Source organism: Hylaeus anthracinus, unplaced genomic scaffold, assembly GCF_026225885.1.
Source record: "Hylaeus anthracinus isolate JK02 unplaced genomic scaffold, UHH_iyHylAnth1.0_haploid 11989, whole genome shotgun sequence".
In the NCBI taxonomy this organism is placed as follows: Eukaryota; Metazoa; Arthropoda; class Insecta; order Hymenoptera; family Colletidae; genus Hylaeus; species Hylaeus anthracinus.
In genome coordinates this window covers 3,647,247-3,674,030 of record NW_026534337.1, presented here as the reverse complement: position 1 = coordinate 3,674,030, position 26,784 = coordinate 3,647,247, and the positions used below count along the sequence as shown (strand labels likewise).

The following is a 26,784-nucleotide window of genomic DNA, read 5'->3' as shown; positions in this document are numbered from 1 at the left end:
CGATAGGGGTGGTTATCGGAGCGCGTGCGCGGAAACGCTGCCCTCGAGAAAAAGAAGCCCCGAAATGGCCGCCAGGTTATCTTAACTGCTCCGTGGCGACGCCAATACGGGCTCGGTTGAATTTATTTAAGCGGCGATTTCGCGAGAATAAATCGGAGGCGCGTTCGTTTAATTGAACCCGATAGTCTTAATGCGTGGAGAAACCGGTACGGAACGGGTACCGAACCGGGCGTACGAGCTCCATGCCCACGGTCGTTCGCCGGCGGTCGCCTTGGATTTATTGCGACCGTTACGTGGGAATAATATCCCATAGAAAAATCTCTAAGCGGCAGTACAGGATGAGCGATAACGATAACGGCCGGGTTATTATATCAGACGAAAGCTGTAACAGGCGAACTGGTCTCGATCAAACGTGGTGTTACGGTCTGGAATCTTCCAACAAGTGGAAACAAAGTTCTCCAAACTGCCCTAAACGTGTCACGTTTTTCATGTTTTTATGTTTATGGTCATCGAATGCAGTTAGGATGTCGTACCGTACCGTTACAGACACTCTGAACTATACTTCAAATTTAAAGAGACTTCAAAGTGCACACGGGATAGATGTTTATGCTGAGAACACTCTCGGTTATTAATTTGATGACGGCGATAGATTTGATACAAAGAGCAGTGTTACTGCGGCTAGTTCAAGTTTCGAGTTTATTAAATTCATTGGTAAGGCTTATCTACCCGATCCTCGATTAGATATACTAATAATACTACTAATCGCTTAAATAATTCGTGTAACTATTTATGTACTGATAAACTATCGAATAATTAGAGATCGTTTAAACACAGTAGAATTCCAATAATCCGGCGTGCTTGAGACTTGTCAATTGAAGTCAATTTTGACTAATACTGCTATGTAGGAAGTAAAGCCACTCGAACAAACGGCCCTTGCGAGAAATATGTATATTTAGAAACGACTGGAAAATGTTTAAAAATCACTATTATAGTCGAGCTACGCGACCCGGATTATTAAAATTCCTGTTTATCAATTAATTTAGCCAACAGATTCAGGATGGAACGCAGTAATGATGATTGTTGAGCAAAAAATACTATTGCTATATAAAACAGAGTTGATTTTTTATACATTTGTGGTCTCTAAACTACTGTATCTATATCTAGACAGTAAATGGTCTGGATCACTTTCTATATTAGAAAACCTCTATTGATACACATAGGTACTTCTATTAGGAGCAACTTATTATTTTCCTAAATTCAAACATCTTTGAAATTAGTCGTGTAGAACCGGCCAAGTAATAAATCACTTATAATAAATCTCTTTGAGAATGGTTTACGTTGCTTTGGAATAGTAGTTTTATAGATCCAGGGGATACAACCCTCAATTTTTAAGTAATTTGAACTTTTCTTTTAAAATGCACCACCAAGAAAGTTATCAGACATAATGGACACTAATTAGACATGCTTTTGGATGTTTTACTTAGTATTTTTGTGTCCACTCAACATAATAATACCAAGAAACTTCCTTTTCCTGTATGACTGTCTGCCATTTTGATTCTTTTTCAGTTGATTTATCATACGTTCTATAGATTCCTACACTAACAGACAAAGTTTTAATGCAAATATAAAATTCAACGTTCCTAATGGCACTTCTTCCATTGTACAATCTTTGTTCAAAGAAATCCAATTGTCACTGATAGGACATAACGAATTAAACATCTACTTCCCTAATTTAGAACATTAGTACACGTGCATACATTTGCAAATCAAATTTGCAAATACATTTTAATCATCTAGTAAATCAACGTTTATCAATGTCTCTCACTTAACTGAAACACAGAACCGTTAATATCTCCAAAAGAGAGAAAAAATTATATTTCCATTTTCATATCTAAGAGTTATGAAAGCTGCACAGCTGCTCCTTGTTCCAAGGGTAGTTGCAAGATTCCTCAGAGTCTTTTTGAAAAGACGCGATAACAAATCCCACCGCGTCGCTTTCAATTACATCATTCAGCATTCCATACTCTATCCAAAAGGAAGAACCGAGTTCGCATCGAAACCCACTCGATTAATAATTGACCACATTAGTGGAACTGCGGATAATTTAAAATTCGCCTGTGTATAAAAGTCGAAATGGAAGTGTCGGAGACACTATATCGCGGGAAGATTGCAATCGCGATAGCCAGCAACGCATAGAGCCATATCCACTAAAGAAAGAGCTCGAGACACATCGAACCTCTCCAGCGGGTAATTAAATTAAACTCCCTTGAAGCGCCGGAGCTATCTTTCTATCAGCGCGGAACATCGTTGCGGTAACGCGAATCCTCACTGGAAAGCCATCAACGTTCATCCGACGTGGCAGCGAGCAAATAGACCAATCTGAAATCTGAAATTGCACCAGGACATGGCGATATTGCTTTCGTTCTAACCTCTGATGTTGCCTAGGTACGCGTGGAACCTAGGGCGTAACTATCTTGTAGCAAAAATAGCCAGGAGCTAAACTCAGAGTTCATAGACGAGTGCAAGCACACGCAGCTTAGAGCATATTGTTAACTGCACTATGGTTTATAGACACAATGTCTATTTTTTCTGTACGACATTAGAAAATCAAGATGTATTCCATATTTGAAGCCGAACGATAACATAAGACTTGAGATTTCAGATTCAATGTTTCATCATAAAAATAAGTTACCAAAGTGAATGTTCTTTTATTATGTTTTAGGAAAAACTGTAATTTAAATGAAAAGTTCTTTCAAAAGTATGAAGATATAACAGTAGAAACTTATTCTGCGATGTTGTAACCGAAGAAATTATGTGAACTATAGCTTTAGGTATTATGAAGAAAGTAATCACCCTCTTTTTTCCACCTTTTTGGCAGTCATTATTATTCCGTCGCTATATAGTGTCCGTAGTTTGTATTAAATATAAACATAATTTGTGACCACAAACTTATGCCGTGATCTAATAATTAATATGGCAAAATCTGATATGAGCTATCCATTATGAAAGTGATATAAGTCCAACATTTCCTTGATGGTGTGGAATTATAGATGTAGGGATATATTGTTACTATTGTAGAAATATTGGGCTGTCTGGAAAGTCCATGTCGATTATTTGTAGGTGGTACAGGTTTGAATATATCAGAATGGTTGATAACAAATACATCCCTTAAAAGGTGAAAAACTTATGGAATAAAATGCTACGTATGTAATTCAATAAATAGTATCAAAATTCAAATGTGCCCTTGAATTTTGTTTTTAAATTGGCACGAACTTTCTGAACAACCCAATATAAGATCATTCCTGTTTTTAAACCTACATAACGGATGATTCTTTTAAAATTCTGTTGAACATTTGAATTTAGATTGACATTTTCATGAAGATATATTACCTTGTTCACAATGAAGCTTCTCTTAAAAAATAGTCGACTCGTACAAATTTTAAGCATTACTTGCAGAGTCACCGTTTTCCAAAATGAAGAATTTACATTGATTTCATAACAGATGGCATTAAATCTTTTAGCATTAAATGATAGCATTGTCGACTAAAAGAAACACTTTAAATAAAACGTTAGAGCTAAAAAAAGGTAGGACAGTTTTTAATCCACTTAATCCTCAAAAAAAAAAAACATGAAAATCCAGATCCAAAATGATTCCTTGCACGTAGAGAGTTCAGCAACGCTATTGCGCGGAACTTACGTTTCCTGTAGCCGTAAAAATGGCGGAAATGTTGGAACGCGGCCCATACGCGACGGGGTACGGGAGAAGGACAGGATTTTCGTGTTCGCAGGTGCCGTTTTACCGCACGCACAGCTTTCAGGAAAGGGATCCCCGGAGGGTGTAACTAAGTAAATCGCGCGATGCTCCCGGTTTAATAGGAGCCGATAGTCATAATGCCTGGCGGTACCGGCGCAGCCCGGCGGACAGGTACCGCCAGGGCACGCGGCCCATTAAGTACCTGCTCGTGTACTCGCACGTGCACTCGAACCGGGGCCACTTAAGTCGCTAAGTGCGCAAAAGTGCAAACGCAGGCCGTGGCGAGCGGTGACGAAGCACCAGGGTCGAGGGTAGACCCGTCGGCCGTTTAATTTTCCGATTTTTCTGCACCGGAACGCAATGCGGAGGACGATTATCGTTAGCCACTCGTGTTCCAGCTACATTTCAATCGTCGGATACATTCTCTCGAAAAGTAGGATCCTTGGTTAAATAGACGATGGTCGTGATGAAATTTGAACACTGTTAAGGCTTGTTCCATGAAGATCACGTATACATGACTTTGAACAGTTAGCGATAACTTGCAGACGTTGCGTACACGTATCTTTAACCGTTTAAACACTACCGCTCAAACGTATCCGGACACTTGCGAAATACATATGTATTAGCATCGCATAAAAGTTATTTAACTACCTAAAATAGTGACCGAAGTCGCTTTTTATTAGTTTCTTACGAAATACAGTAGATTCTGGTTAATTGGTACGCCGTTTATTTGGGACAAATACTGACGAACGGAAACAAAAACTGTTGTTTTTCACTTCGCTTATATGGAACATAGCGCCGTTTTATTGGGACTGTTCACGCTCGTATAGTTAAGAATCTCCAGAATTATGAAGAATTTTAAAAGATCGATAACAACCTTCAATGCTACGATGAAGATGAAGATTGTGTAGATGTAATTGTTGAACACGTTGTTGCAACAAAACATCAAGGAGAAGATTGTGAAAGTGATGGAGATGATACTTATGAGCAAGATTTGGTGACTAATCAGGAGGCTAGAAAATATATTTTTAAACTAATAAGGTGATATTTTCTGCAAAATGGAGATGAAGAATACCCCATTTCTGCGTTCGCTGCCGAGTTCGTTCATTTGCACAGCCTAAAAAAAATGCCCCAAGTTACACTTGATAAATTTCTGAAAACATAATTACATTACAAACTTATTTTTGATTACTTATTAATGTTACTTTAGTAATTTGTACATTTGTATTCAAAACCGAATATATACGTTCTTCGAAAAATCGTTTTTGGCTCTATTTTTTACGTTGTTTAGATTTTGCCTAAAGGATTGCTGAGCACGAATACCGCACATCGCAAATACTTATGCTACATTCTCTCATACTTATGCTATTTCTATTGTTAATGAGGTGGCCAGACCATAAATGGTGTAAAACGAAAGCCATACAGAAAGTCCTAAGTACTTGGAGATTCTTCAAGAATTTCTACGTTCGGAGCGGAGTTTGTAGCGAATTTGCATGTAATGAACCAGCAATATTCCTCCACGTGGGAATACCATAGTAGAATATTTGCATTGCCTATTCATTTTTACTTTAGCTACTTCTAAGAGAAACTAGCATTTCGTTGTTTATGTTTCCGATAGTCTTCTGGCAGAGAAAGATTTCCTCAGTAATAAGTTTGAACTTGTGAACCCACAGTATATATTTATAACTCTTTTTTACTTTTCTGGTTAGAAAATACAGTTCCCTGATATGGTGTTAACAAGATTATTAGACGCAGTACTTCGACGTTAAATAACAGTTCATTTTCTAACGACTAATTTATAAACTAAATGATAGATATTAAAGGAGCACAGTGTTAAGCGAACGTGGAACGTCGTACTAGGTGTTTAAGTATCTATCAACAAAATCTCATCAACCTATTGTTCTTGTCAATTCAATTGTATTTTCAAGGACACATCTGCCTACGCTATTCAAATAAATCGAAGGAAGATGTGTCTTTGAATATTCTTTTAATCTGCCAAGAACCACAGTTGACTCCGTTCTAGATCTGTATTATTTCTGAGCCTTTTGAATATACTTTCCACGACTCTTTTTCTAACTTCATACGCGAGGACAGAAATTTACCAGTGATCAAGTTTAGGACATTTTCCCAATTTATGCACCGCCTACGAGTCTGATGCGTTCATATTGCATGCGGACTTTGTGAACGGTGCACAATAGTTTGGAGGAAACTGGCTCATAAATTAAGGCCCGTTTGATCGCTGCGTGTGGGCTTACGATGCGTCTAGTGCCATTGAGAATGGTACGGCTAGACTGTTCCCTAGAGAAAGTTAGCTGACATTTTCCAGCCGTTCCCAAGTCCTTAAGAAACATAACAAACCGGAAACGAGCTAGTGACTATCCTAAAAATAATGCTGTCCTATCGCACGTAGGATAAACCGAGAAACGTGATGTCAACGCTAACCTTAATAACTGTTTGAAGAACTTTCAAGTCTTCAATGATACGAATCTCCTGAATGATTCTGAGTTCAAAGTCTTAGAAGTCTCGTGTTCGAACTAAAATCGACGGCGCACAAACTCTTCTCAATATCTACACCTAAAACATCCAAGTCATTCGAGTGGTTTAAGATGTTGAGGGAAGTTTTCATTTCTTACGTTAGACATTTTAGAAGATTGGAGTTCTTACACTTAGCGCTGGTGTTATTTTGTCAATTTTTTTATTTATTTATTTTTTTTTAATTATTTATTTATAAAGGTCGCATTAACATCAGGGTCATTAGCGACCACTTTGGTGTACAGTTATACATATGTATATATATAAACAAACAGTGAATTGTACAGTGAGTTAGATTTTGTAATACAGAATTACATTTTTTAGAAAGGTAAGGATTTGAGTACTGTTTTTTTCATCATTGAGGCATTCACTTAGATTATCGGGTATATTATGGGCTAGGCGTTGTGTTGTGAGTGTAGGACAGCTTAAAAGGATATGTTCTACAGATAATGGTATATGACACGTGTTACATAAGATTTGTGGTTGTTTTCTGATTACACGAAGGTGTGTAATGTTTTTGTGCTCAATTCTGAGTCTAGCGAAAACTATTTGATCTTTTGTATGGATAATGTTAGGAGACTTACTGTAGATATCTTTTCTTACTTTGAATAGTTTAGTGGGTGGGGAATTAGACCATTGTGTGTTCCAGCTACTACGAATTTTTTATTTAAGTTCTCTAATTAAATCATTGGGAGAAATCGGACAATTTCTCGGTGTGTTTTTTATGAATTTTTTAGCAGCTACATCAGCTTTCTCATTTCCAGTAATTTCTATGTGTGAAGGGATCCAGATGAATATAATATCAATGTTTTTATTGTGCAAGTTCAGGGTTAAATTATATATACATTGAATTATTGGTTCTTTGTTATCATATTTGTCAGATAGGAGATAACACTCAGAGAGTCAGAAAAAATCAAAACTTTGGAGTGATTGGTGTTTAGAATGAGTTCCAATGCCGAGCATAGGTGGTGAAGCTTATATAATATACTTTTATCGTTGAGAAAAACTGCACAGCCTGTACCTTCTTCCGTTTTAGAACCATCGGTATAAATATGAGTGTAGCCAGGATATTTTTGTGAGATTTCATTGCAAAGGTTTTTGTATATTTGAGGATTTGTATGTGTCTTAGGATATTTGCTTAGTGAAAAGTCAGTTTTAATCGGAGGAGTAAGCAAAGGAGGTTTAGTTAATGGAAATTTTGGTGTTATTAAAGGAATTGTCTGGATTATGCTATTTAGATAAATTTTGAGTCGGAGAGATTTGTCAATTTTTGTTTAATTATAGAAGCAACTTCAGTATTCCAATAATTTGACGGAAATTACATTTCAAGTCATTGGTGATTTCGGTGAATTTGTGGATATATGATAGAGCATGCAGTGAAACATGTCTTCCTTGTGACATTGCGAATCAAATCTAATGAACACTACTGTATATGGTGTCTTAGCTAAAGAAGACCACCTAAGTATCTCCTTTATATTTAATCGCACGAAAAATTCTTATAGCATACTTTAAATGCTATCGATGGAGGAATATCATAAAAGAAAGTTGCTTCGCGGCCAAAATAACATATCTCACAACTAATCCAGAATTAACCTAATATATCCCGTAAAAGAAACCAAAACTTATCCTAGTAATTACCTATTATTCGAATCAAATTCCGTCTAACTCTGCCTCGATTTGAAAACTAGCAAGTCTCCCGTAGATTCATGGCCATAGGCACAGCCAGCAGCGTCCGTCGGTTGCGTGCCAGGGCCAGCAAGATGTCAGACGTAGATTCTAAAACGCAAAAGTAACTCCCGGTGGAGTCGAACGAACCGTGTTGCCAGGGCGTGTGTGCCTCCGAGGTTACGGGTTGTCGGAATGACTTGGAAGTCGACCAGGTATCGCGTGTTTGCCGTATCGTCTGGTGCCTTTTCTACTGACGTGCAATTATCCGCGCCGCGGAAAGATTTTCAGTAGTCGTAATATAATTACGCCCGCATACCAGATATAAGCGATTCGCGTGCACCCATTAACACCGAGGAGCTATCGCGAGGAGGCGCGGTCGGCCATTACCGTGGTGATTTAAAGTAACCTGTGTAGAAGAAACGAATGAAAGCTGGTCTTCCGTGTCAGGTCACGGTTACTTGCGTTCGGCTGGATTTTTGCTTTTATATCTGCGGAAGAGCTTGCCGGAGTATTTCGTTGGGCTGTCGGAAACGTTTTACGTTCTTCCAAGTTTAGAACTTGTTACTCTGAATGTAATCGGTACGTCAAGGCTTCTCGTTGATTAATGGGATGGAATACTCGTCCGAATATCTATTTTGTTTATTTAACGCGTTTATTGCGCAAAACCTGTGGCTCTATATGCGTGTTGAAAGTATAGCTTCCGTTTATCCTTTATTTGCGTTGAATGAATTGCAGTGGCAGTACACTCTTCTATACTATGCGGTGGATATAATTTTCAACCATAATTCTAGCTTATGCGAAAATAATTATGCGGTTTTATCATATATGTTTATGCCCATACGGAGATAGGTCTATCGTGATTGGTTTTGTTTAATTAGAATAAAAATTGAATTTATATTTTTTTAAAAGGTATCTCCATTCTTAAATTGTACCACAAGGATTTTTAACAGAATTTATATAACTTATCAAGTTAATATAACTGGTGAAATACTGCTGTGCAAATAAGAAATCTGTAGATGCTCGGATCTAAGTGGGCCATCTTAAGAAGTTGAGATGAGAAGGTGTAAGTATACAGGTTCCACCCGTTAAGTGTTCAATATACGCCTAATTGCAACTAAAATTTCAAAACTAATCTAGTAGATTATGCTAATAAACTATAAGTTTGTAGAATTTCGACTGAAGAACACCATATTTAGTTTTAGTTAAATTTATAGTGTCTTTATGGCGGGGAATGTATAGCTTCTAGGCCTTTAAGTATTGTGCAAATTTGAAGTAGGACCTTATCTAGAACTTGAGTTTTAAATAAGATAGCGCTAATTAAAACATTTTGCATATTTCGACTGTCTAACGGAAGAATCTGCAATTATTAGAAAGTAAAATGTGCAAAGAGGCGAGACGTGGCTGTATTAATAGTACTAGTCCTATCCTCAAAATGTATATTCGAAAGAAGAAGAAACGTGAATATAGAATATCAATGTTGACAGTAGTAACATGCATAAATTATCTACAAAAATAACCAATAAATGTAAAATATAACGAATTACGTAATAATAACGTAATTCTGAAAATTCGAAAGTAGAAATTATGATAAATGTAAACTGATACCTGTAATTGCAATCTATTGTGATAGATGTCGATATGAATCTATGAACGGCTAATTAAGGTATAAAGATTGAAGGTTAAATGAGTGCATAGTATTTTGTAAACAAGATAGTACAGATGAAAGATCCATCTCTGTTTAATGTTAAGTCAGGGTGGTTTAATAAATAGAAGAGAGATATGTTCACATTTTCAAGTGCGGTAAGAGAAACGACGACACGAGCCTTGGATATGCTGAACACGGGAGGCAAGGCTGGAGGAGAGGCAAGGACCATATACAACACGATAGTAATCCACTAGAGATAAAACGAAAGATTGAGAGAGGAGTTTCTGATTACAAGAGAGAAGATGATGTGATGGGTAGAGAATACATATACGCGTATAGACATTACAACATGTCTTAGAAACATGGTACTCGAAACACCATGTAGGATCAAGATGAAATTCAAGATTTTTAACAGAGAATATCGTGAGATAAGGTGAAATTAGAAGTCAAGCGATGATCGCTAGGGCTGTTTAATCACACTGGCTTGTATGAGTCATTTGACAACAAAAGTTGACGAGGTCGACAGTCTGCATATTTTTGAGATAGGAATGAAATTCCATTCAAAGTAAATATGGCACTCATTTATATGGTATTTATTCATAAATAGTATGCTATGGTAAATGTGGTATTCATTCGTAACGATGTTTAATCTTCATTATAAAGAATAAAATTGGGAACCAATACTATTAAGCACAGTAGCCCAGCCTTAGGCATTATATTCTCATTTCAAATTTGAAATGGCAATTTGTGATAAGTCAAATTTACTCTTTTATTCAGGCCAACAATATATAGAAGTAACTCACTCAGAAGGACCCAAATGAGAAATCTGTCATCAACAAAATCTGTAGTCTAGCAAATAGCCTTGGACAAAGCTTTAATTAAATCCTTTGTATATAGTATTCTTAATAATTGCAGACAAGTCGTACAGAAATTTTAAGACAGTATTACTTAATTTCTATTTTGGTAGTCAACCGTTGGATTGTTTCTGATTTATCTTCTAAATGCTGACGTGAAAACATTTAGTTAATTATGAGGTTTGGGTTCTGTTAAGTCAACTAATCCATTGCTGAACGAAGCTTTGACAGATTCTTCACAGTATAAGTTTCGATAAATTCTACCACGAGTGTTTCAATTTAAGTAATCTCATCTATCATGTTAGAAAATAGATATTCAGGGTGTCCTAAAAATGTTGGAGTTCCTTGAAAGGGGTGATTTGAAACAACATTTTCGCTGAGGAAAAAGTTGTTTCAAATCACCCCTCGAACCTTTCAAGAAACTCCAATATTTTTGGGACACCCTGTATGTAAAAATGAAGTTAATCTAAGTATTCAGATACCTGTACCACAATTTTGATTCGAGATTTCATTAATTATACTCAATAAGAATAGTAATAACATGTCTTTCTTGCACACAGAAAACACGTCAGTCGCAAAGGAAAATACGGTAAAAGAGAAAAAGAAACTAACGAAGCGAGATAAGAATATTATTCACATGTTAAGAATTCAGCGATGCACTGTTATTAAATCTCATCCTAAAATACTCCATAAACCGTTCCACTCCATAAAAAGTGCGAACATGTAATAATTTTCTGCTTTTGCAGAGGTAATTTTTATTACGGTTCCCAGATACTGAAGAGCGTTCATGGAAAGTTTTATCTTGCCGACGTACGTGCGTTACATATTCAGCTCCAATTTAACAAATGATAATATCTCTTCGAGTCCATCGCTTAAATATGTACACGCACGCTGGTTTCGAACGAAATCTCGGACGATTGATATATCGCTGAAAGGGAACATCATCATTAGCATTCGACTCGATAATATTTCTCATGGCCTATATTACTACCTGCCTGGTCGAAATGAGTTATTATGCGACTCAAACAACGCAGGGGTTCGGATAAAACTGTGGCAATTATTGCAAGTTGTATAGCTTCAAAATCGAACTGCTGTGGAGGATCGCAAGTTAAAAACGGACACGAGGAAACTCATTAATCATGTTCGAAGGCCTATGGAAATGTGTATCTGGTTCGGAAGATTGTGTGACTTCGAAACGAAAGATTATGTATGTTGCTCAAATAAATCACTATTGTGAAATTATTCTGCCATCGAAGAAAAACGTTTTCTTAACAGATTTATTTTGTAAAAATTTCCTTAGGCGCTCATTTTGTTTTTTTTTTATTTGTACTTTTGATAGAGTATCTTTATTTTTGTGGGTGAAATTAAAAGCTTCTGAAAGTGCGATACTTTCAAATATCCATTGTATGTTTGCATGTAGTATGAATCCATGTTTGAGTGCATTAAAGAATGTTTATTGGAATCTATAAAATGTACATATAAAAATTCTTCTATAAAATGAACAGACGTTTACATTCAACGATATTACAGAAGCTTTAAAAATGCGCACTTCGAATTATAAGTTTTATCATCGGCTGAAAAGCTTTCGGGGACAAATTAAAGAGTTAATTTACTTGCGAATGTCGAATTGAAAATCTATTTATAATTATCTGACATTAGTACTTATCAACTATAAAACGTAAGTGGTAAGTTATTGTATGTTTCAACGTAGGCGTTATTTAATTTGTCATTATTGTTTTCGACCATTTGGATCAATAGTTATACCGTAGAATCCTCGTGTAAAAAAATAAAAGAAATGCACTTAACCCTCTATTTACTGAATTTCTCAAAAGTTCTTAAAATCTAAGCGTCCATCTTGGTCTTATACCGTCTGATAGAGTCACTTTTAATAAGTTTCCAAAAAAGACAAAAAGCTTGTGCTGCCATCCAATAATAATTAGAAACGAACTTCATAGAAGTGGACTTGAAAGTCACAATAGGTTTCAAAGCATTTAAATAATACAGTACTATAAGAAAATTGACAGGACTTGTAAGTCCCGCCAGTAAATAAAGGGTTAAACTGTATGAAAAGATGACTCACATTAATAAACAAATGGAAACCAATTATAGAAGCACTAAAAGCTCACATTGGATCCGCCATGCTAAATTTATATATTTGAATTCGGATTTAGAATGAGCTTCCCCAGAAATCTGTGCATATCAAGTTCCATACATAGCAAATCACTTACACTCCTACAATTCAAATCCAAACTCCTAAAGTCCCTTCTGGACATTTCTTTATAAACGTTATTGCTTACGCACCAACCTAATGAAAAAATGTTTCATCCCTAATGATCGCTACCGTTATGTACATCCCGTTCACTCAGTATGCTTTTACCAGGAGTATTTAGCACTTAAAAGGTTAAAAGAATATTCTAAGTATGAAGCGCTGATTATCGGTGGCCACGACGTCAGCCAACGTGTTAATCCAACTCTGACCGCGTCGAGATGGAGGGAGGTGTGCGTGGGAAGGGATATATGCACGTATTTTACCTGCCATCTTTACGCCACTCAATCTTTCGACGGACACGCGTGCCATTTGGAACACGCGCAGTCGCGGGAAGACGAAGAGCCAAACGAGCATGCGAGCTGGCAGGTAGGCAGATTTAAGGTTCTTCTTGGCAGACGAGAAGCTCGCGTGTCACGTCGCGCTTGCAGAACATCGCCGTGGAGGGAAGTCAACTGGTACATGCATACCCGTCGAGAGGAACCCGAGAACCCGGCCGCGAGCGGCAGGCCACGGGACGAAACAGTCCGAAGACGAGATACTGGTAATTAGGAGGTAATTAATTGCATAATTAATGGCCCGTTGCACGCAACGCGACACTTGAGGATCGCGTACGATGCGTCGAGGTATCGAGTGTCGATTCCACCGGCCGAACACTTGAAGCGGAGACGTCCTCGAATCTCCCGCGTGTCCGTGGTCGTGCATACGCGACCAGTGGATGAAAAAAGAAATGGAAAAGATACAGAGGCACGAAGATCGTTTGTTGGTGACCGTGGGTCGAGTCTCTGATTTCCGCGCGGATGGAACGCGCTGCCAGGTTGCGTTGAAGTGTATTGCGTTTAGAGGCAGTCACGCTGCCCCTAGACTGGCTAATGACACGCGCTGGAGGTCTTAATTGTTTTCGACCATGGAATGCGGAACTATTGCAGGTAATCGACTTGCAAGAAATGTTGAGATGATGATGTGTAATGATTTGATATGGAATCATGGGAACGTAGTTTTATTGAAGCGGAAGTTAGATCTCTAACTTCTCTGTTCTTCTGGTACTCCTCGTCTTTTATTTTCTCACTCTTACGCAGTATGATGAGGTTCCGTTCTTAACCCTTTAATTGCGAAGGGCGTATATATACGCCCTCAAGAAATGGGCTCAGAGAAATGATTATTTTCGTTAAATCAATTTTTTAAAAAAATATCAGCTTCTGGGGACGATGAGACGAAACTTCTTTATATTTACAGTTTATTCATAGAACACTTTTATTCATAGCAACTGTCGCTTTGTCGTTCTCTACAAGGTAATATTTTTTTTAAATTCGATTGTTCGACTGTTGTTTTATTATTCTTTAAGATAGCTGAACAGGCTCAAACCATTACGAGATCTTATGAAAGTCTTTTAAGTTTTTAATTTTTATTTCAGAAACAAAACGTTCTATGAATGAACTGTAAATATAAGAAAGTTCCGTCTTATTATAAGCTGATATTTTTTTTTTAAATTCACACCTCTACGCCTTATAGTGTTCCCAACAAAAATCATCCCGCGGTCAAAGAGTTAACAAGTTTCATTTTTTTATGATGACATGTATGTATTTTGACATTCATAGATATTGAGAGGAACCTAAACTTTTTCCAACTTCTATATACCTTTGACATGCCAAACCATGGGTTTTATCTTTTTACTCTTACGGAGGAAAATGGAGTTTCATTCCTAGTAGGATGAAGTTTCATTCCTTCATGATAATTGGGTACACGATCTGGGAGATTCGTAAAAATTACTTTGGTATGACTGAAAGATTCATATGTCATTGATGAAAGAGACAATATATGTAGATACAAAAGTTGAATCTTCATGCTGTAAATGAAACTTCTTTCTATTTCGTATAAAGGAGAAGACAAAACTCGAAGTGCCTCGAAATTACTTTGGTATGACTGAGAGATTCATATGTCATTGTTGAAAGAGAAAATATATGTAGATACAAAAGTTGAATCTTCATGTTGTAAATGAAACTTCTTCCTATTTCGTATAAAGAAGAAGACAAAACTCGAAGTGGCTCAAACTCCTGTTTAACTTTCATACACTTTGGCACACCTTCGGTCTCATCTTTTCATTCATACACAACGTAATAAAGTTGTGACCTTTGGTTGGATAATGTTTAATTTCTTCAAGCTGCAAATGAAATTCTTTGAGGATTCATAGTGATTACTTTGATATGACTGAAAGATTCATAACACTTTATCTATCGATTTATTTAAAAGTCTGCATTTTAGAAAAGAACTTTTCATATTGGTACATATTAACATAGGCTGACAGGAACCGATGCATACCTATACAAGATATACTAAGAGCCTTTTTTGTTTCCTCGAAATGAGATTTATAAGTAGACAACCAGTAATATAGTTAATAGGTTGCAGTACGTAGGCATTGAATTAAAAAGCCTATAGTGAAAGTGAAGTGTCATTCTACTAGGAATGAAGTGTATAAATAAGAAGATGAAGCTCAAGAGAGCTTTTTCTGCCCAACTTCCATACACTGCTGACACCTGATGATCTTATTCTTTTATCGACAAACAATATAATGAAGTTCGATTATTGTTTCGGATGAAGTTTCATTTTGTGTATAGAATCCTTGGATATTTATCAAGAATATTCTGATATGACTGAAAAACTCATAAATGTGACTTCTAAAGAAATCAATATGGAAGTAAACCTGACTTGATTTATACAGTTGCTGGATCAGTATTATCCTTGTTATTGGGTGATATTCTTCGAGCATTTACGAACAGGTTTCTATTTAAAAGCATCTGGCTGATATACGTTCTCTAGCAAAGCTCTTGCATGCGTAACTGAACAGAAAGTATTTGGCCATTTAAATTCATGGACCAAGTGGTTCCAGAAGACCCTCTCTGAGTAACATGATCAGCGTTTCCAAAAGGGTGACTTCAAGGTACAGTGACACGCAAATCTAGTAAAATGTCGGCAAGCAAATGCCGACAATATATTAGAATCTATTAAAAGGCGAATTTTAAATTGAAAGAAGTTAGCCCTTCTCAGATGACTGTAAATCATGTGAAGGGATACAAGTCAAATCATCAAGGAGGCCAGAAAGAAATACAATGTATACGAACATGAAATCTAAAATAAAGGAGGTCGATCAATCTTGATTAGCACCAGTTCATGATAAGGAACATAATCAAGTCCTAAAATTTATATAAGTTGAACACTGAGACATGAGCCAATAGGAAGTCTAACAATTCCATGACCGTCAATTTTAATATACTCCCCTACTAACATCTTATCAGTAAATCAGTCTACGTCAAAGAACATGGGTTACTTTTCAGTATGTAGAAACATTTATAGACCATCTGAAATGTAACTCAACACTAGAACTACTGAGGTCAAATACATTATTAAAAGGGCGTAGAGGCTATTATTATAGACAACTTATTTTTTACAAAATTTAGGACCAGATTTTATATGTAAATAGAAAGCCATGAAACTTGTTATTAGGTTTTCTTCTATCTATGATAGTTTCGGAGATAGCCTATTGCAGCTGAAACTGTAGGGGGTCGTTTCACCGCTAAATATGAAAACAGGCCAACATACAAAGATACATATTTTTATTTATTAGTCTTATTTTTCGGTCCTTTGAAACATATCTGAAAATCAAAACAATCGGAGGCGGACATCTAAAAAGCTTGTCTTGTAAGTCACGCGATAATCCCTTAAATCCCGAACACGTTTCTTAATTCCCATCGACGACGTATCGACCTCCTACCTGGCGCAGAATTATTTCACTCCGATGATCGTGCGCCAAGTGAAAATCTGTCGTTGCGATAACGAGAAGAATAAGAGATCAGCCAGCGGAGGCGATATCTGCTATCGACAACGGTCTTGTTCCCAGGTATCGATCGGGCAGAAGATTTACGCGCGTACCTTCCACGGATCGTCGGCTGATCGATAGATCGCGACGGCGTTCTTACGTCCTCTACTTGGCTTACCTGCCAACCAGCGTGGGCTCCGACTACTCCACTATGTTCGTCTCCAGCGCGTACATACGTCTGCCATGTTGCACGAATACACGCGTGTCTTTTCCCCAACTTATGTTTTATCTTGCGTTGAGCGAACCAACTGTTAAATATCAGAATCCATGCGAACATATTTATGCGCGGACGACTGATTCCCTGGCTTGAGATTGCACGCACGCTTGCTCGTAAATAACTGCGATTATGCACTTGGAATAATCGTCCACCAAATGTCATGTCTAGACTGCGGATTTTATGCATTTATGGCGGAATGATTATGGAGGAATGCTAATATGAACAATATAAAGAAAAATATACATGATACATGTAGAATCTACTCTATCTATTAATGTATTATAATAACATAAAAATTTAATTTTATATAGTTGTATGTACCTATTGATCATATTTGTCACATACAGTCAGTCTCATGTGTCAGGCGTACCTCCTACTTCTATCGAAGATACTTGTCTAAATTAAACGATAGGTTTGATGTTTTCAAACAAATTTCTCATTATAAATGTATACAAGTGTAAAGTATATAGGTGTACATATTTATAATGAAACATTTATTTGAGAACGTAAAACTTGTCATTTAACTTAGACAAATTTCTTCAACGGATATAAAGGATACGAATAGCTCTTCTGCCATATCTCTTCGAATTTTATGAAGAATTTCAGGTTTGTAGAACGATCAGAAGTATATTGTGCATATTTCTTTTTTCAATAGCTGTAATTTAAGTTTAAGGGGTGATATTAACTTTCAGGGCAGTGTTATACTCCAGCCTGTTGGTATCGCGATTAGAAATTCGGGTAAAGTGAAGATACCTTGAGGTGAATGTAAAATCAGTCTCCATAATGCAAACTAACTTTTGATGATATAATTTTTATTCTAGCATTAGGGAGTGAAAATTCAGAATAATTTCACTCCTTAAACTTGAATTAACCCCACCAATATATGTACGTATTCCTTGTTCTTGACAGGTTCACGAGTCAGAAAATTTTCATCCAAATCAAATAATGTGTAGAGCCACAATTTTATGTTAATCACTTCAAACACACATCCCCAAAATTATAACACTATCTTGACGCTTGTCAATTAAAATTCTTTTACTGCTATGCTTGATTAATCACTTGTCTCCATTTTTACGAGTGAGTCTTTTCACCAAAGATAATTGCTTTTACACAAATAACAGGAACAAAACTAATTTTAGGAAGAATCAAATAATTAAATTTGCCCACCTGAGTTCATTAATCGCGCCAGGTTAACCGTAAGAGCCCGCTCGCGTGAATTGTCAAGAACAAACTGATACGTCTGACGAAGATTGACTCAAGCCTCATTTTTAGATGAGAGTTTTTGATAGAAGATGGAGGGGTGAGTGTTGGAACTGGATTGAATTTATGTATTGTACATATTATGCTGGGAGATATACTGTGCAGGTTGTCGATTGGGAGGCTCTTAGGTAATTGAAATATTAGTGTGGAAAAATTATTCCCTCTAAATGCAAAGAGAGAAACCTAATTACTTAGAATCAAGTTAATCCTACAATTAGCATAAATCTTAGCGTAAGGAATAATTTATCTCCGAAATTTTACTCGCGAAAAATTTAAAAACGTTAAATACATTTGCAATAGCTCAAGATATTTTGCATACGAATACTAGATATGCAATTTACAGATTAAGATACAATTACATTAAGATACAGATATATTTTCCTAGTTCTTACTATAGCAAGAATAAATTCCATTGTTAAACATATTATAGCCGAAACAAAATGAACTGGTCGATGAAGGCTACCGAGGTTTGTTCCCACCATTTGGCTATTCCCTGTGCTCCATCTCTCGTTTCTTTACGCAAATCTGCATACGCTGTCTCAGATAGGGGATGTAAACCGATGGAAGGGTGGGGATCGTGCCTCGCACGGTTCGCAGTGGGGGGAAGTGGTTTTGAACAACCAGGTGAGTTTCATTCTACTATAGTAACCGCCAGTTGCTATGCAAGGAGGGAAGAACAGCCAATCGAATTACTGGACTGGGTTAGGTCTGAGATTCGAGTCCTCTCATTCGTCGAATGATTGCTCTGTCACCTAAGCTACCGAGACTTCCACAGATCCTTTCCCCCTAATACTAAACATTCAGCAGGAGCGAAACAGAATACTAAACACTAATTGCACCTAAAATTTAAGTCCAGTTCTACGTACAACTTTGAGTAAATAAAGTTGGGACAATTTCTATATGAATTTTATTGCATTCTGTTTTAACAAAAATAGATTGATTTTCAAATTGTATTATTTATAAGTGATGAAATCAATAAGTTTCTTCAACTTGCCAGGGTATACATATTGTCAAAAAGACCTCAGTTTGAAGCTACTATATTTTTATTCGTGGTTTATGTGTTGTACAATGTGTAATTCTAAGCATTAGAGTAACGAATTCACCCTGGAAACAATTTTATGGTGTGAGTATACAATATCTCTTATTTTGTCAGTAGTATATTCTTAGATTAATTATTTTAATTATCTACACTAATAAATTTGATTATTGATGTACTATCCTTTTATTGATGAATTATCTCATTATTGATACTAATTCTCTTTTTTGGATACTTTATCTGAATAATCTATCAAAATTAAAAGTAACATCAATGAAAATTATGAAGTATCATAAAATGTTTGCATAAAAATGTTTAGGGAGACGTTATGAATATTTGGTACTAAGCAACCTAGGATCGAGTTTTATCTAAAAAAATGACTAATGACGACTACTTCAAGTTTAATACTAGCCGTGTTTCTAACCATTCTGATTAAACAACTCATTCTCAAAACAATATAAATTTACATTTCACAAAACACCGCAAGAACCACTGATTTAACCCAATATTTCAATCTTACATTCGACTCTTCGGCACTAGAACAAAGACCGAAGTTCTATCTCTACATTAACATGTTCCATCTCGCTCGAATGTTGCTAAAAAATGCTACAACCTGAACTGCTTCCGGGGAGCTGGATTCTGCTCTAAAAAAATTGGTATCCATATCTCATACAATCGATTACGAAAGCATCATTCAACGACGCGTCACGGAATCGTTTTACCTCGGGGGTTATTAATTATCGACCACACGGTGAGCGAAGTCGGTGGCCTGATGATTATGAAAAAACGAGGAAGAAGAGGACGTTGGGCGATTTCGGATACAACAGCCGTTTAAATAATTTCAGCCGGGCATGTTGGTACTGGACCTCGACGCGGCGCTCGTAGAGTAGCAGCTAATGATGATCGATGATCTTCTCACTAGGACATAGCCGTGCCCTCGCTAGACAAGATGCGAACGAGCCCAAGAGCTCGCCGGAACATGGCACTCCGCTCGGAAGAAATGCTTTATTGAATTGTCGAAGACAAGTCTTCGATGCCAGACATCTGCCGGCTCGAGCGGACAGAAGACGTATGTTGTCAGCGCGGTAAAACCATCGATCGGATATTTCTTCGAGTTCCTTCTTTTGTTGCCGCGCTGATCAGTCCGAGATGTATTTAAATGAAGGAGTTCGAAGTCGTTTAGCGGAGTACGTTGCCGTCGGGCTGTTACCGTCCCCCGGTTCTTTTTTTCTCCTCGTATCTGCAGAGTTTCTTCAGACCTCGCTGACGGTGTTTTAATAGGCCAGGAATTCTTGGGAGTATTGATCTTTTATCTAATGGGAAAAAGAAGTGGAATGCCGTCGTAAACTTTTCCCTCGAATCGAAGGTTTCTTCGGAGCTGTGTTTTAGTTAAAGACGAAGTCATAACTTGAAAGTACGGAGTACTTCTTGCTGGTATTTACTAAAGGCCTGTTGGCGCACGTTGTTTTCCATTTTCTGAGGACAACTGGTCTCGCATCAGAGGTAAAATAGGTAATTTCTGTAATAAATCGGAGGGATCGATGCGTACTAATTAAATGGTGGGTAGGATTTCATCGGGAAGTCGAGACGATACAGTCACCAGCAAATGTGTCAATGCGTTTATTAATGTACTGTCTAATAATGTACTTTCATCAGAGAAAGGTTTTTCGGTTGCATTTTATTGCTCGATTGTTTAAGATTGAGGTTTTTAACAATCATATTATTGGACACGTTACATTTATTTTTATTAGGAAGAGGCTTTCTTGATTTTAGTGTCTAATTTTTAAAAAATGTCGTTCTAAGCAATTTTCTTATGGAGTATGTTACACATATTCTTATTGAGTAGTCATCATTGGATAACACATTACTTTTATTTTATTACTTGTCCTTTAACGATTGCAGTTTTAGATGATTATATTATTAGACATATTACAATTACTCTTATTAAAAAGATACAATTTATTTTCATGTTGTTTAGTTTTTCAAGTTTGCAGTATTGGACAATCGTATTATAAGACATATTACATCTACTTCTATTAAAAAGAGGCTCTTTGTTATTATTTCAATGCTTGTTTGATGAAGTTTACACTTTTTGTGTATTATAATCCCGTCAACACAAAATTAATTTACGTACCGTGGTCATTTAAAAGAGAATAACGAAACTGATGTAGATCGATGGTCTTCAAACCTAATAAATCAGTGATATTCTTTTTATCTTTCATACTTATTGTTAAAAACTAGTAGAGTGAAGATGCTATTGAAGACAGAACAAGAAATATCTGATGAAAATGAAGTTTTAATTAATATATGACACTCAAAATCAATTTTCTACTTCTTATAGTAACTAGTCTAATAATTATGTGAAATTAACGATAAAATAAATTATCCATTTCAAAGGTTGTGAAGTGGAACCACATTTGGCAAACAAAATCTTGAAAATAATACAATTTGCAAATATGCAAAGTGTAAATATTCTCAACATTATAGTTTTTTAAAGAGATATTTATCAAATGAGTATATAATATTAATAGATACATGTACACATATGTTTCGTAAATATATTATCTTTTCTTTAAGAAACTGTAATGTTATACTGAATATATACATACATATTATATTGTATTGTATTATTATATATTATATAGTATAATAAATCAAGATTATTGACTTTGTGTTTTCAATCATTGAGATATGAAAAAATGTGAAATATCTACATGACATATATAAGGAAAGAGTGAATTTATACTAAAAACATGATTTTTATTCACAATTTAATCTAGAATAAAGTAGAAGGAAGTGGAGGCTACGTAACCCTTCGGGGAGCATTGAATAAATACGTACATAGAACAAATTAGAGATGTAGTAGCCCAAGTATGGTCTGTTCATGTTACAAATATGAGCTCGTCTACTTGTGCATTAAATTCAAAGACACAGAACTAACGATTCCTGTGAGTATCTCTAAGAGATGTTCACGGTAACTTCGAGTTTACACTCGACGAAGTGGCAATATTCCTAAACAACCGAATGAACAACATCCCAGACTATTACAGAGTTATACCCTTTATTGATCGCGTGTAACGTCCAATGCAGCGAGAGACTCTAAGACTCTACCGCGGTGCTGATATTCCGAGATGATCTCCGACAGACCTACTACCGGTTCTCTCAAATTAATTGCAGCAGTTCTATGCTATTTGCGCCGCAGTAATTGGCATGCGCCTCCGCGCATGAATTTCAAATACAGGATGCGTAAGAGGGTAGCTATTAATCCTTGCAGGGTAAAACAGCTAGCCAACGTTTAAATTGTCAATCAAGCGCGAAAGCGTACGAATGAATCTCGTAGGTCCGCGATAAAAACCCACCGAACATTTAGAACGATCGTTTGTATCAATCCGAAGATTGCCAACTTCCTTCGAAAATAGAAGAAAGTATCTCGAGGTTAAGATCTCTCCGAACGCAACGACCATCCTGCTTAGCTGCACGTATCGAGAGGTTCCTTCGCCGAGATTGCTTTTCGATCCCCCCCGTACGCGAGCTTATGCACGCTTCAGGTAGCCAATGCCTTCGAACATTTTACTATAATTTCTATGATAATCTCCGCTATTATGGGGACTCGTTCGAAGGCCCTTTTTGCTCGAGACGGGCTAGCCGAGAGCTCGTGTTCCTCGCGTGATGGCCTATCTCCTCGTTCTCGGTTTCGCCAAAAAAGACGAGGACAAATTGCAGAAAAAATTCCGTAATAGCTCCATAAGTTTTCACCGACGACAGCGGTTAAAGCCTGCGACGTCGACCGACTCACCTCGATTATGCCCTCCGATTCGTGTTCGCCAGACCAATTTCTCGTATCTAAAACAAAAACGAAACGAGTGTCAACGACTCTGTCGACAAGTCGCAAGGATATCGCCTTCTTTGCGAGGAAAAATGAAAGCATCCTTTTTATTAAATGATAGTTTCTGCACTTTGGAGTATCGTAGAAGGGGTCCCATTGAGAAAATTGGTGTAATAATAAAAATATGACGACTAAAGTGGTATATTATAGAGGAAGGAAAGTGCTTCACTAACAGTTTTCACTACGCATTCTTAATAAAAGCTTCGTCTACAAGGAGGAGGTTGAATTAATAGCTGCATGTACCGGGTTGTCTGGAAAGTCCATGTCGATTTTTGGTAGGTGGTACAGGTCTGAATATATCGGAATCGTTGACAACAAATAACATGTATTCATCCCTTAAAAGGTGGAAAGGTTGTGGATTAAAATGGTACATGTGCAATTCAATAAATATATATATATCAAAATTCAAATGCTTCTTTGAATTTTTCTTAGAAATTGGCACGAACTTTCTGGACAACCCAATGATTTAATAATAGTAATTTATATCAGTAGTTACATATTGAAGCTCATAAGCGAAGAATTTGGTCACTGCGTTCATGTGTACGTTCATATCTTTTGAATGAGGCGATATTTTTTTTTCGTTCGGTAGTATAGCAGAACGAACAAACTCACAACATATATATTTCTATTAAGCGTCTTTCTCTTGATTATTAAATAAAGTTTTGAGTTTATCGAAATCCAACTCATATGTATTATATTATATATGAAGAGGGTCAGAGAATATGATTATATGAAGAGGGATAATGATAACAAGCAAACACGAAAAGATAATTTCTTAATGATTTCATCTATTTTTGATTCCTAGATTTGCGACCTCTTTAAAACTCAGTACGTTATTTAGAATAAGGTTCGATATCTTGTATTCTATTAGAAATCAATTCATAACTTATTATTTCAATTTTTGTTTCAAAAAAATGAGGGCGTCTAAAGCACTGATTTATAATTTAATTAGATAACTTTTTTATAATAAATTGCGTCATCACAATGGTACTGCTATAAAAAAAAAAAAACATCAGGCTATGTGATATCAAATCCTCTCCAACCAGAGAAATAACCTTTTCCAAAACCGTTGATCTCTAAATCTGTACTCCATGCACGAACACTTTCTCCAATTGTTCAGTACCTACATAAAGATGAACCACTGTCGTTCAGGTCGGTCGCCTGTGCAGGCAGAGACTTTCCTCGAACCATCTGGGAATACCATGTGTATATAAACACATTCGAAACGATTTCTTCGATCTGAAAATCGTTGTCTGTGGAGATCAACGCAACTGCGGCATCACGCACCAACAACGATGTTGGAAGTGGCGGGCAGTCTGGGAGCATAAATTCATAGAAATCATACGTGAACGCCTACACGAGCCTCGAGCTGACCGCTAGAGCAGCCGATGTCCATAATGCCTTCTCCCCTTCGTCCAACTGCGGCTCCAGCGTTCATGCACAACAGTCATGCGCTTTTTCTTTCCCCTCCGCTCTCCTATGCCTGTATTTTATTACGCTCGCGAGAGCACCTATGTATCGGCGATTTTAATCGGCCAGGCTCGCGGTATTACAATCAAGGGCCACGTCAGAGATTGGCTGCGCTACACCACCGGTAGGTGTATAAATAAATTTAATGATATTCCCCATATTAACTACCGAGACTGCGCCGACGCGCATTTACGCGCTCTAACCCCGAGGCAGCGGGGATTCGAGAACGGTTCGAGGAATTTAGAAGCGACGATTCGTCCGTCAAAAATGAAATACGTTTTGAAGGTCAGTTAGAGCTGATATAAAAAATATTTATGATTGAAACAGCCACTCAGATGGGTTATCAGCAGACTGCGGACCTTTATGCATTTATAGGAAATTTGAATATGCAAGGAACTACAAAATGCAAGCAATATGCAAGACTATAAAAAAGATTGAAAGCAAAGTTCATTTATAATATTTGTAGAATAAAATAAATTTCTATTTCGGTTCAATTTTTTTAGGCATATTCCCGAAGTCTAGTTATCAGCAATTCCACATAGTTTATTAATTAGGTTGGTGCATACGAAATGATTTTCCAGTGTTTCAATCGCCCCGATATTTCATCAATTTTTATCAATATGGAGGTAAAGTTATTCGTAATTGCCATTGTAATTTTATGTAATTGCCATATAGGAAGAAGGGATGACATAGAGGACTATGTAAGTTAATAATGCTTATCGCAATAAGCGTTATCCAAGTGTTTACACTCTTGAAAAAATAGCTCTTAGTAGCATTGAGTACAGTTTAATTGCAATGTACATTGCAATATTAAATACGATTCAAAAACTATTTATGTTAAATATGAATCTTTGGGACCTACTTCGAAGAAGATGTAAAGGTGGAAAACGTTTATATTGTTTGTACCGACTACATATATATTCAAGTTTTACACATCTTTAATAAAACGTTTATCCAAAAATAATCTTATTTTGTAAAAAAGCTTCTAGAATTTTTCAGTCAGTTGTAAAAGCGAATGACAACTGCCAATTCGCAAGATATAAGTTTGCTTATAAACTTTACAATATAAAAGTGACTCTTGTGTTTAACAAAAAACTTAGTATAAAAACGTAGTTCTTATCAGTGATGCTGAAAACAAGACATAGCTACTTAGTTTTGAAGATAACAATTCATTTGTACAATATGTTTTAACTTAAATTGATAAAAATTGGAAAATTTAATGTTTTGTATTCGCTAAATAGGTTTAAAACCAGTACAGTGATGACTTAAACTTCCTTTAATTTTACATAAACTGTCTACATCATATCTCAGTTCCAAAAATATCCTTACTATCGATCACGAACAGTGGTAAAATGAAGTTGCCTAGTGTCATTTTACATTGTTTCATATATCTTAAGAAATGCGTACAATTTCATGGATTCCTCTGAAAAATAATGCGTTACAGTAAGAGTGATGGTTTAAGGATTATATCGTATATTTTCTCGCTAGACTTCAGATGTTTATACAAATTCATATTCCTACAAATATAAATAAAAAAATGAAATTCGAAAGAAAGTATCCCTTATCTTCTAAACAGTGTATCAGTACTTTTTTATTGATATTTTATGTACATTTGAAATTGTGCACATTCTTCTACATGTTCCCATATTTCCAGTTACAATAAATGCATGAACTTTCACAATCTACGCATCACATTATACTTCTGTCACTAATAGTAACTTAATATTACAATGGATAGTCCTCTAATGACGATTCAGAAAATGCGGTCGCGGGGGAATTGTAAAAAAGGCCAAACTGCATTACATCGGCAATGACATATTAATAACAAGTATCCACATAATCTATATTTAAATTAATTTACCAATTAATTTCCAATATAAATCCTACACTATATTTCCATGAGGAGTTTATGGCACTACACGCTAAGATAAATTGAGCCATAAATTGCCAGTCGTTAAATGAAATTAGATTTATTAAAGTTCAGTGAACTTAAAAGAGAAAATAGACTCGAACGATGTCCAATAAAGTTTTCGGAGTGAATAATATACATTGATTTAGAATAATTAAAGGGGATAAGATTAATAAAGGTTTATTTATAGACGATCTTAGGAGCGAAGGAAGTACGTCTGTAGTTAATCGAAAGAGTGAGACGAAGGTTGAATTACAATTCTGATAGTTTCGATTAAAATTATGAAATACGTGAGGCAGCGGAGTGTTTAAAAAAGCTAGATATAGAAGTACCTGTAGGAGTGGTTGGTACTCTTAGCGAAGACTTAAATTGAAAATTTCAAATTACTAATCTCGATTCTTTTTTTTTCGTTC

The 26,784-nt window shown here is 36.3% G+C and overlaps 1 protein-coding gene and 1 long non-coding RNA gene across 3 annotated transcripts in view; one reads left to right on the top strand and one right to left on the bottom strand.

Annotated features, from left to right (window-relative positions):
• The window catches only part of LOC128888033 (protein cortex-like), a 353,171-nt gene that overhangs the window by 152,287 nt on the left and 174,100 nt on the right, over positions 1-26,784 (top strand). The gene's annotated exons all lie outside the window — the stretch shown is intronic.
• Positions 1-26,784, bottom strand: part of LOC128888132 (uncharacterized) — a 158,528-nt gene that overhangs the window by 93,835 nt on the left and 37,909 nt on the right. The window contains exon 2 of the long non-coding RNA XR_008460186.1: positions 22,903-22,949. This is a non-coding gene — a long non-coding RNA (uncharacterized LOC128888132). The remainder of the gene's footprint in view (positions 1-22,902; positions 22,950-26,784) is intronic.